Here is a 12442-nt window from a genome sequence, read left to right on the forward strand (position 1 = left end):
AATTATTGGGTGATCTTCTCTGATTATTTGTAAAATTCCTTCGGGGAAACTCAGTGTTTGTCTGAAAAGGCCTATTCTGCATTCTATGCCCGGTAGGTATAATTCTGCTTGGAGTAGGGTTGCGGCTCTCATACTTCACCTTCTTCTCATAATTTTCGGCCTTTGCAATAGCATCCAGAAAATCGGTAGCCCCTGCACCCTTTACTTGATAATACAGATCTTTACGCAGTCCTTCGATAAATTTGTTTGTCAAGGCCTCTCCTTCTACTTCCGGTGCATACTTGTGAAGTCGCAAAAACTTCTCCTTATACTCATGTACAGTAAGACTTGGCTCGTCCTCAGGTTGCTGCTGAAACTTGTAAAACTCCATCTTTTTATCCATCTCATAGTGTGGAGAACAGTACCTTTTATACGCTTGCATTTTAAATTCCTCCCAAGTGATTGGAGTAACCTTTGTTCGCTGTTTAAGGTATGCTTTCCACCAAAGCTTTGCGGTTTGTCGAAGATGAACAACTGCAACCTTTGCTTTTGCCTCTTCAGAGAACTTCTTCAATGCAAAATAATCTTCTAACTCTTCAATCCATGCTTCGAGATCTTCACCAGTTTTCTCGATGCCATTAAACTCGTTAATCTTTGCCTTCTTGAAGACTTGCTGCAAAGCTGCCCTTTCAGAATCTTCATCTGCATCTTCTTCATCACGTTCCCTTCTTCGTCCTCTCCTTTCCTTAGTTTCTGCTTTGCCGTCATTCCGCTCTCTTTCGTGTGGACGACCGCGACGTCCATCACCACCGTTCCCATCATCATCATCTCCATCATCACCACCATCTCCACCGCCCGGTGCCCCAGCGCCCACTCGTTGATTATTGTTTCCTGGTGGAATAGCATGGTTTCCGTCTTCCTGTTCACCATTAATTTCCACATAGATATCAAGGTCTCGTGTTGCTTTGCCTCGCAGAGCCTCAGCATGCTCCCGATTTGAAATTTCCAGATCCTCTCGTAGTCGTCGAATCAGGTATTCTTGCTCCTTTATCTTCTTCTCGTATCCGTCCATGTCCAGAATCAACCGCTTGCTCTGATACCAATTGTCACGGGAACCGAATAATAGAGATAGACAGCAAAACAGAGGAAGAAATCTTTGTATTGATAGTGTTTGATACAACAGAGGAGCAATTGAATATATATATGGGCGCACTCCGTTGTACGGAGCTCGAACCTCCGGACCACCCCCGAGCTTCAATTCGCTTGCATACAGCGTCTCACTCGCACTCGCACTCGCACTCGCACTCGCAGAAGAGAGAATGGTGAATCCCCCCAAAACGCACCACCCGTCCTTCTATTCTCCTCTAAAAGCCTGCGACCTCTTAAAATAGCCGCTTTTCTATTTTTGGCGTTCGGTCGACTCGACTTGCGCGCCAATATACCTGCGAGAACAAGGTAAAAAAAAACGTGATCGCGAAGCGATCCGTAGAGGTTAGTTTTCAGCTGTCTTCAACTGAACATAACTCCCAAACGGAGCCAAAAAAGCCCAAGTCCGTTTCATACAATCTTGTTGCCCTCGCTGCGCTCTTCGACGGCTATGTGCTGGAAAATTTCCATAGCCTACTCCGATTTGCTGAAAATCAACCTGCAAAACAGCATTTTCTACAAAAACGATGCAAAAACAGCAAATCCAACTTTTTTCTTAATCTTTGGCCTTCAACGAGCATCAAAACATCAAAATCTCTAAAGACTCAAAGAACCAAAGTTGTTCCTTATAACGCAGGCTTCAATCGCTTCATACATCACTTTTTCAAAATCCCACGTTAACGCCTTCAAAAATGCCCCAGAAAGTGCCTTCCGGATCAAAAAATTTTATCAGATGAAAACAATCCACACATCCTTCTACACAGTGGACTAACTTTAAATTGACAAAAACTTCCTAGAAAACAAAATTTATTACTAAAACACCTCGAAATCAAGTCTTGTTACATATACCTTATACATAGGATAAGTGTATAGGGGGCTGCTCACTCTTTTGAGTCTCCCCACCCATATCCGTGTGTGTGTCTCCTTCTCTCTCGCTCACTCTCCGTGTGTGGTGCTCCCCGATCCCCTTCAATTGGTATCAGAACGTAGGTGCGGAGGGAGCGCGTGTGTGCACAGTCACGATGACAGCGGAGAGCCAGTTTCATTCCCGAAATCGCGTCCGCGCATGCGCACTTTCAAGAGTGCAAACAGGGTTTCGACTTCGGCATCGGCAAATTCAGCTTTCCGAGAGTGTTTCCACGAGGTGTCTTGACGTTTTACCCCCCTTTCGAAGCCATTCGAGCCATCAGAAACCTCATTCGAGCTACGGTTGAGGAGCTGCATTTTTCAGCCCTCTTTTGGCAGTTTATGCTGCGTTTTTGGGTCGAAACGGAGGTTTTTTGGCATAGCTTTCACACCCGGACTCGGATACATGTGATCCAGGAGTCTACCTTGGGGTTTTGGCATGCTCCAGACGCGCTCGTCATATCAGAATTTTAAAATTCTGAACGCTGAATTTTCTGCAGCAGTAGTTGTTTATTGTGTGTCGAGGATTCCACACATGGTTTGCTCTCAAATGTGAGAGTGATATTTGCTGCAGGTTTCCTCACAGGTGGGAGGATACGATGTATGCCTTATGTAGTTTGATGCTCAGGGAGACTAATGTGATTGTATTTTGAGCTCGGCAATGTATGCCTCGAGCATGTTTTTTGGCAGTCACAGGTAGAGCAGATATTTGTGTACTAGATTTGCAGGTGTTTGCAATGATGTATGCAAAGTGTGGAGATTGGTGCATGCATTTGGAGTGCGGTTTGATGCGCTTTGGTTGCTCATGGTTTTGAGCGTGCAGTCAATTTGGTTACTGGTTTTGTGGCCATTTTACTGACGAAACTCTGGCGAAATTTTCCCAGGAGTTTTATGCGTATCATTTATGCGATCTAGGTAGAGATTGCGGGTTGCACTCAACATTTGCGTGCGATGTTCTCTGCAGGTGGGAGATTTGTGCCTGTGTATGCATCGATACCGCACAGTGTGGGCTTGGTGATTAGCTCACGGGTTTGACAGGCGTACAATTATCTTGGCACACTCACAGGAGTGAGTATTGTGATGTATGCTTGTGTGGCTACGAGCTAGGTAGCCGGATTAGAGCACTAATGGCTTGAGGTTTTTCAGCAGGTTTCAGCTATAGGTTTACAAGTTTACAGGCAGGTTTGAGGGCTTATTTGGGCGCTGAATTTTCAGCCATTGTTTCCTCTTTGCAGGTGTCCATGTATGGCTGAGTTGTAGGCTGATTTGGGACACGTTTGTGACTTGTTTATGCAGCTGTTTAAGAGCTGAATTTTGGGGCTGATTTACAGCCATATTTGCAGACTTTTGTTGATGCGATTCGAGCCAGTTTAGGGCTGATTTGGTTGACATTTGCTACTCATTGTTGGTTGCTCTTTTGCGAGCATTATGACTGATTTTTCATTTGACTTCCAGCATTATGGTCTAACACAGTTTGATGGTGCAGATTTTGTTGCTTGGAAGGAGTATATGCGTGTTGCATTGACGGATTTGGGGCAGGATAAACCCTTGCGTGGTTTATCGCCGAAGCCCAAGTCTATGTGTGATGATGATTGGCAGGATCTTGATGAGTTAGCCATGTCTACGATTCGTTTGCATCTGGTTGAGTCTGTTGACTGGCAGGTCTCGAGGGAGACTACAACTCATGCTTTATGGCAGAGTTTACATGCTATGTACGCGACATCCATGTCTACAGGGAAGTCTAGTCCCACTTCTATGTCCATGGGAGAGATTGATCCCACACGCAAGTCTCGACGGCATAGAGACTTGACATGTTGGCATTGTGGACATAGAGGGCACATTAGGCGTCGATGTTTCAAGCGTTTGAGACAACAGAGGCGACAGATGCGTGATGCAGATTTGGGCATGACAGATGCTAGTGAGATCAGTACGGTGGTTACTGAGTATGCTTGTGACGGCGATGTCACATTTACATCTAGCTTGTCTTCAGACGATCTTATGTCTATGGATTGCATATCGGATTGCACATTGTCTTCACATTGGTTACTAGATTCAGATGCTACTTTCCATGTCACGTCGCATCGTGAGTGGTTTAGCACGTTTTCTTGTGGGAGACTTGGTTGTGTGCACATGGCTGATGGTGCTGTGTATGACATTGAGGGTGCAGGAGACGTATGTTTGTCCTTGCCCAGTGGTATCAGATTTACCCTGCGTCATGTGCGTTATGTGCCAGATCTGAGACGGGATTTGATCTCAGTCAGACAGTTACGGGATAGTGGATGTCGGGTATCGCTGCTTGAGCGATCTTTTGCGTTGCATTTGGGTTTGCTAGTGATTGCGAGAGGTGCCAGGAGTGGTACAGGTTACCCATTGCATGTGGATCACGGGAGAGACAGTGTTGTCTCTGTGATCACGCAACCATGTAGAGAGCGAGAGAGCAGGCGAGTCTCTTTTGCTTGTGGGTTGCAGGATGCTTTGCATGGAGTGCAGAGTAGTGAGCTCGTTGTGCACACAGTTGGGGCACGACTTGAGCAGTCACACAGAGAGGTGACAGAGTCAGACATGCATGCTTTGCTAGTGACTGAGCAAAGCAGAGAGTCAGTTGTGCGAGATACTTCTATGCAGGATATACAGGTAGAGCGGTCTTGCTCTAGTGAGTCACGACAGGAGGACGTTGTGCAAGAGTCTCTGCATACGGAGTTAGAGCATGAGAGCTCTAGTGAGTCACAGCAGATTGAGTGGTCATGTTTATAGTGGATGATTGCAGAGGAGGCTGAGATGTCAACGATTATGTAGTCATTCCTTTCTATGCTCGACAGTGAGCATGGGTATATAGTTGTGCAGGATATGTCTTCCAGTAGACATCTAGAGCAGCTGGTTTGCTCTGAGGTTGCACGACAGGTTGATGCGTCTTTTGTGGACAGTCAGGAGATGCATGTGGCTGACATGCCTTGTCAGATAGAGATGCCTATTGCCAGGGATATATATGTTGATGCATGCTCCGTAGAGCAAGCAGGGCCCGCTAGCATTGCATCGGCATTTGGTGGTCTCATGTATGAGATGCTCATCTTGAGACCAGATATCGCAGCTGCAGTGGGAGCATTTGCAGTTGGGGTTGTCAGTCATTTGTTGACTGATGATGGCATAGTGCACGAGGGAGATATGCAAGTATTGCGTACATACTTGCAGTATGTGTGCGGTATGTCTGGTGGTGTATGGACTTACACGGGAGCAGGACAGCCGGATGCACACGATCACAGCCAGCCAGTGGGCATCGGTTGAGAGCGGTTTTCTCTCACCTTTTGTAGTCTTTAGACTAGGTTCCCTTGCTTAAAGGCACAATCGCCTTTAAGTGGGAGGTTGTTGGGGTATAGGCGCCTGTGCCTTGCCCGGCCGCCCAGAGTCTGGGCGTCGACTGACTTGTATACCTTATACATAGCATAAGTGTATAGGGGGCTGATCACTCTTTTGAGTCTCCCCACCCATATCCGTGTGTGTGTCTCCTTCTCTCTCGCTCACTCTCCGTCTATGGTGCTCCCCGATCCCCTTCGAAGAGTGGGTAAAGAAAAGTTCAAACCTAGCTTCCTACTATTAGATGTGCAAGGCGCGTATGGGATGCTACTGGGGCGTCCATGGCTGTGAATGACACAGGCTGTTCACGACTATGCTAATCACACTCTGAAAATACAAGGTGCCAGTAGCAGAATTCATATTCAGACGAACAACACTAGGAGCTGGAGAAAGGAGTTGAGACCCGAAGAGCTTTGCTAGAAGTATAAGGTGAAGAAAATTGAGAGAATGCTGACAGCAATGAATATTTTTCCATTAACCGAGATAGATCTCAACGCAATGTTACTGGACAAAGATCATGCTGAAAAGCAAAAGAAGCAATTTCCAGACCAGTTCACTGAGCAGAACTTTGGAGAACGACCAGTTCAGCTGACTGGAAGGTCAGAAGAACCAGTTGATTTCAGTGCACCAGTGGATTCTGAACAAACACACTCTCAAGAAGTTACTAAAAATCAGAAAGCAGTTCAGAGCTCAGGGGACCGTCTTGGGATTACGCTGAGGAGTCAACCAAGAGAAAAGGCGGAGGGCCTAACTGGTTACTTCCAGATGATCAGGAAATAGAGGAATGGAATTTAGCTTCTGAGGAAAATCCTAGATTGATCAAAGTCAACAAACATCTGAATCCTAAGATGAAAGAGAAGGCCCGACATATGTTCTAGTAGTACAAGGATGTGTTCGCATGGGAACATACTGATCTTAAAGCAGTAGATCCAGAGGTATGTCAACATCGAATACCATTGAAAGTAGATGCCAGACCAGTACGACTGTAGCGATATCAAATGAATTCCAAATTATGCTAAAAAGGTCAAGGAAGAGATTGATAACCTTCTAAAGGCTGGGTTCATTACTGAAGTAGATGGTAGTGACTGGTTGTTCCCTATTGTGGTGGTAGACAAGAAGAATGGAAAGCTTAGAGTGTGTGTGGATTATAGGAAGCTGAACGCTCAAACAACTAAGGATCCCTTTTCGTTACTCTTCACGGATATGTTGCTTGATGAAATTGCAGGAACTGAGATGTATAGCTTTATGGATGGTTATAGTGGCTATAACCAATTACAGATTTCTCTTGAGGACCGGAGTAAAACCACTTTTATTACTGAGTGGGGAGCATTTATGTATCTGGTGATGCCATTTGGTCTTTGCAATGCACCAGCCACTTTTCAACGATGTATGATGGAAATATTCAGTGAATTTCTTCACCAATTCCTTGCCATATTTATGGATGACTTCACTGTATATTCAACAGAGGAGAAGCATTTACTTTTTCTTGAAATGGTTTTCCAGTGCTGTCAGGAAAAGCGGATCTGTTTGAACCCATTTAAATCTGTTTTCTTAGTCTGGAAAGTACATCTACTGGGACATGTAGTGTTCAGGAATGGTATAGAAATGGCCAATGACAAGATCCAATGTGTTCAACACGTCAAGGCGCCTCAAAATGTGTCAGAGTTAAGCTTTTTTTTGGGATATATCAATTTTTATAAACTATTTGTGCACAAGTTTGCTTCTCAGACATTACCTTTGTATGAACTTACAAAGAAGACCACAAAGTTCAGTTGGACTGATGAATGTGGAGAGTTTTCAGAATTTAAAGAATGCTATTATCAGTAAGCCAATCCTTCGACAACCAAATTGAGATGTCATTTTTCATGTACATGTCGATGCTTCAGGACTGGCGATGGGAGCAATATTGGCTCAACCAGAAGGAAGAACTGATTATCCAGTGTACTTTGCCAGTTGCAGGTTCAGTCAGGCTGAACAAGGGTATACAACTATTGAAAAAAAAGCCTTAGGGATGGTTTTCAGTGCTACCAAATTCAGACATTATTTGTTGGGTAAGCTATTTCATTTTTATATGGATCACTAGGCCTTATTATTTCTGATTAATAAAGTCATTATTCAAGGCAGACTGATACGATGGATGATGTTCCTGATGGAATTTGAATTTCATATTTTCCATAAGCCCGACAAAAACCATTGTGGTGCTGATTTCCTGTCCAGGAGTACGGATGGCTACTCTGAGGTGTCTTTAAGGGACGAGCCAGTGGATGCAAAACTATTTCAGTTAACAGCTGCAGAATCAAATGATCCAGAATTGTATGAGGTATATCAGTTTCTTTCTAAGGGAGGATTCCCAGACAACTGGACTCAGAATCAAAAGAAGGCTCTGATTATTAAGAGTCTGAAGTTCACCATCATTGGCGGATCCCTTTACAGATTGGGAGTCAATGGGGTTCTTTGCAGATGTGTGCCTATGGAGGGAAGAATGCAAGTTGTTTCAGAGGCACATAATGGGGATTCTGGAGGACATTTTTCTACTCATATTACTTCCAAAAAGATTCTGCAGGTTGGATTCTGGTGACAGACCTTAATCTCTGATGTCAGAAGCTTTTGTAAAACTTGTGATATATGCCAAAGAATGGACAGACCCACGACATCAGATATGACTCCTCTAACACCGGTTCAGCCCCACTGGGTGTTTTTATGAAATGGGGTCTAGATTTTATGGGTCCCTTCAAGAAAATTACTCCAAGGAAGAATAGGTATATATTGATGGCCACTTGTTATGTGACAAAATGGGTAGAAGCTAAGGTTCTTCCCGACAACATGACAAAATCCATTGCTGTATTTCTATTTGAAAATATTGGTTGTCGATACAGATGTCCTATGGAGATTGTGTCTGACCAGAGTACGCACTTTATCAATGACATTATGGACATTCTCATGGATATGCTTTCAATCAAGCATCGGAAATCAGCACCATATTATCCTAGATGCAATGGGCAAGCCGAAAACAATAACAAGACTGTCAAGACTATTCTCACTAAGATTGTGCATAAAGAGCCACATCAGTGGGATTTGAAACTTCAAACTACTCTCTGGGCATATCGAACAACTTATAAGGTCACTACGTGATTGACACCATTTAGAATGGTGTATGGTACTGAAGCTATTGTGCCTATGGAATTTGTCATACCCAGTCTCAGGATGGCAGTTGAATATGGGTTGAATTTTAATCACAATATGAAATAGAGACTGGAGGAGTTAACACAAATGGATGAGTTAAGGCAGAGGGCTATGCTGGAACAAGAAATTGTTCAGCAAAGAAGGAAACATTGGCATGACAGACGAATCAAAATCAGGGAGTTTCAGCAAGGAGATTTGGTTCTTCTATATCAATCAAAACTAGGCCCTAAGAAACTGAACTTAAAGATAGCTTGGACAGGTCCATATGAAGTTGATTGGGTGTTCTCCAATGGCACAGTAAGATTGAAAGATTTATCTGTATTACTGTTGCCAGGGGTATATAATGGGGCCAAAATCAAACTTTATTACTCAGAAGACAGAGAGACTTCCAGGGATAAGGGTACTGGTAGTCTGGGAATTGAAGACTAGGAAATTCCAAAATCAGCTATTTCAAGCCTTTTTCATGTACACTCAGTACCCGAGCCAGTCAAAAGGTCAGAAAAGTCTCAGTACGACAAAACCATGACAATACTAGAATCAGTAAAGTGTCAAAACCAATATCAGTTTTAATGGAAAAAAGGATCAGTTGGACTATCAGTAGTAATCATTTCAAAGAAGATGGAGAGTATTAGCCAATGCATGTGTGCCACATCATTTGCGGTGCACAGGACTCTAGAAACGGTAAGTAGTGGAGCTTTTATGGCACGAACGCATATAAAAGTAAGGCGAGTAGGCAATTTTCCTCATAAATCTCTTGCACAATGTCTGCCTCTTGTTATCCATTCGCCATCGTCAAGCTCTGAAGTTTCGTCACTGCAACCACAAACTTCTTCGTCTGAGGAAATTGTTGATTGCTGTCTATTTTTACGAGCCACACCAGGATATGGGTTTGAAAATTCAAGTAAGTCCTCTTCTTCTTCCTCTACTGATTCATCGTTACGGTGTATGGGTAGGAAGAAAATGTCGAAAAAGATGCAGGAAATTATAGAGGAAACCCAAGCACTTATTGCTGCTGCAAAAGCTTCTCTTCCACTTATCCCTCACAGTAAAATACAGCGGTATGTGTTTACTGAGCAAGCCGATGCATTACTCCGACTGTGGGATTTGCATGTGCTTTTGCAAGCCTCAAGAATTGAGTTTGACACATCTATCATTAGACAGGTTCTTGATTCCTTCAATGTTAATGAAGGAAGTGCTATGGTATATGGTAGGAAAGTGTCGATAACATTGAAAAATATTGCTTTTGCATTCAAGATGTCAATGAGCCAAAGCCATCTGTAGCAACAACAAAATAGATCAGTGCAACTCTGAAAGAAGATGATGCTGCCAAGAAGAAATGCAAAGCCAGTGTGCAAGGGGTTCCAGTAGCGGTTCTAGACATTCACGCTGCTTACCGCTTTGTAGCTGAAGCCGTGAGTCTCAAAAACAACCCAACTTATGTATCAGAAAAACTGTTTGCTATGTTACTGACAAAAAGATTGGACGCCACAATTTCAATAAATCTATATTAGATTTTGTTACATAATGTGTTTTAGCAGATTGCTAAGTTGAAGTCCCAAAATGTTTTCAAAGCTTGGTATGTTTGGCAGTTCCTTTACTGGGCAACTTCTCCGGACACTCATGACCAGGTAAGGAAGGCTTGGAGCCAGAAGCCCTTTCCAGTAACTAATAATGTGGATTCATCATCAGATGAAGAAGCCCCAGATAATCAGTTAGCTCCCATTGGACAAAAAGAGGAAGGCCACACAAGAGGAAGCTGGCAGTTCTAAAAGACCAAAAACTACACTGGCCAAAAGCAGTGCTCTCCTTAAGCAACTAGAAAGTCATGTCAAAACAGTGTTTGTTGAAAAGACTCCAGCAAACTAGACTTTAGTTGACCAGCCTGACCAGTCTCCATTCCAGACCAATGGTGGAACCAGCCAGCAAAGCAGAGCGGACCAGCACCTTCGAGTCCACTTGGTAAAGTTTCCATCCCTTATAGTGAAGCGGCTTTGACTTTAACCAAGAAGGACCGGTTACAACAGCTGCAGACTCATCCTCTCAAAGGAGACCCACTCTTGCACAAATCTGATTATGCTACATTACCATATATGACTCCTGTCACAATTTATAAGCCAGTTGCCTATGACCCAGCAACAATGAATGATGGCTGTTCAGTACTTATTTAGTCGTCCTGGAACACTATTGTTAATGCTATACGACAAATGTTGGATGCCTCAGTGTCTAATGATGAATTGACCAAGTTAAGGGCCGAACTGAGGGAGACTGAGTAGCAAGTTGAGAAGTTAGAGCAGGATAGATGAGCACAGTCCTTGCGGCACAGTGTCCTTGAAAATCAATAAGCTAGGACCATTCAAAATTTAGAAGATAAGTTGTCAAAGATGGTGTCTGAGATGAGGATGCTTAAAGAAGAAAAGATAGAGGCTGAGAGAGCTGCTGACAGATTCGAAACTATGCTGCGAATGAAGAGAGTTGATTTCAACTCATTGCTGACTAGCCACACTGCATTGAAAGCCACTTTAATTGAAAGATATATCTATAATAATTTGGCTGAGATACTGAATCCAGAGGGGAATGCTGTTTCCAATATAGATAATCTGAGGGCGCTCATGGAAACAATGAAGAGTGATTTGCAGGATAAACTTTTTGAATACAACAGTGCTTTGGTAAATCAAGCTATCCTGGACTATATTGAACAACAGAACAACCTTGATGATGATGATGATAAAGCAACAGAAGAGGAAGAGAAGGAGGATGAACCAACAGAAAGGCACGATGATGATGACTCTCCTCCATCTCCACCTTCAGGATCTGGTGCTGGTGGAGCAAGGGCCACATGGGGAAATCAGCCCAATACAGACTAGCCAGACCAGTATAGGGGTCAGCAGTCGGGTGATCATCAGGCTGGAGATCAACAACCCAGCAACACTGGGAATTCACCAGTACACCAGTCACAACAAAGTTCAAATGAGAAGGGGAAAGGTAAAGCTATGACTGAGGTTTTGGAAGGTGATAAGAAACATTCGTTACAACTCATCACACTGAACAAGAGACTAAGACATTCGAAAGCTCCTATAACTAGGATGTATCTGGAGGATGATGTTCTTCTTTCTGATCTTGAACGATTTCAGTGACTATATGTATGCACCAGAGAAATGGTCCAACAATGGAAATCAGCTGCTTTCCATGACCAAGAGGTGTGCCAACTGCCTGAGCATCCTCGCAGAATTCAATTGCTAGAGAGAGTACCTGAACGGGTACTAACCTCTGATGAAAAACTAGCTAATCTACACTGGCAGCGGCAGACTACTGCAGACTGTCATTCCCTAGCCATCGAATTAGAGCTCTTGCTGGGGAACATGCCAACATTTAAATATATGAAAGACGTCAAAAGTCAATTGAAAGAAGTTTTACTGAAAATGAAAATTGCCACGGGAGTTCTGGATCAGAGAGTACAAGCTATTATTGAAGATCAAGCTACCACGAGTAAGGGGCCTCCAACTCAAATGATAGTAGGAGAACAAGCAACTGCTCTCTGAAGACTGTTTAATCCGGTTAGAGTTACTAGAAAGATGATGCAGCAGGAGAACCAGGTTGTCCTCAATTTTCTGGAGTTTGTACCTGATTCCCCTGTCCTCTTGTATGCTTTACCAACTAGAGAAGCTGAGATACTTAGGTTTTTCCCAACACTGTATTCTCAACATCCAGAACTAGTAGATCGGCTCACATACTATAATATCACTGACGATCTTTAGGATTGGTATGAGTGATCCACTGTAGAATGGAAAACCTGGCAAACACTACTCAATGATTCTCTTCAATTAAACGATCCTCTGGAACTAAAGGAGGAGATACAGAGGATCAAGTTGTGTATGGG

This window comes from Adiantum capillus-veneris, chromosome 13, assembly GCF_014529385.1.
Source record: "Adiantum capillus-veneris isolate H3 chromosome 13, ASM1452938v2, whole genome shotgun sequence".
Classification (NCBI taxonomy): domain Eukaryota; kingdom Viridiplantae; phylum Streptophyta; class Polypodiopsida; order Polypodiales; family Pteridaceae; genus Adiantum; species Adiantum capillus-veneris.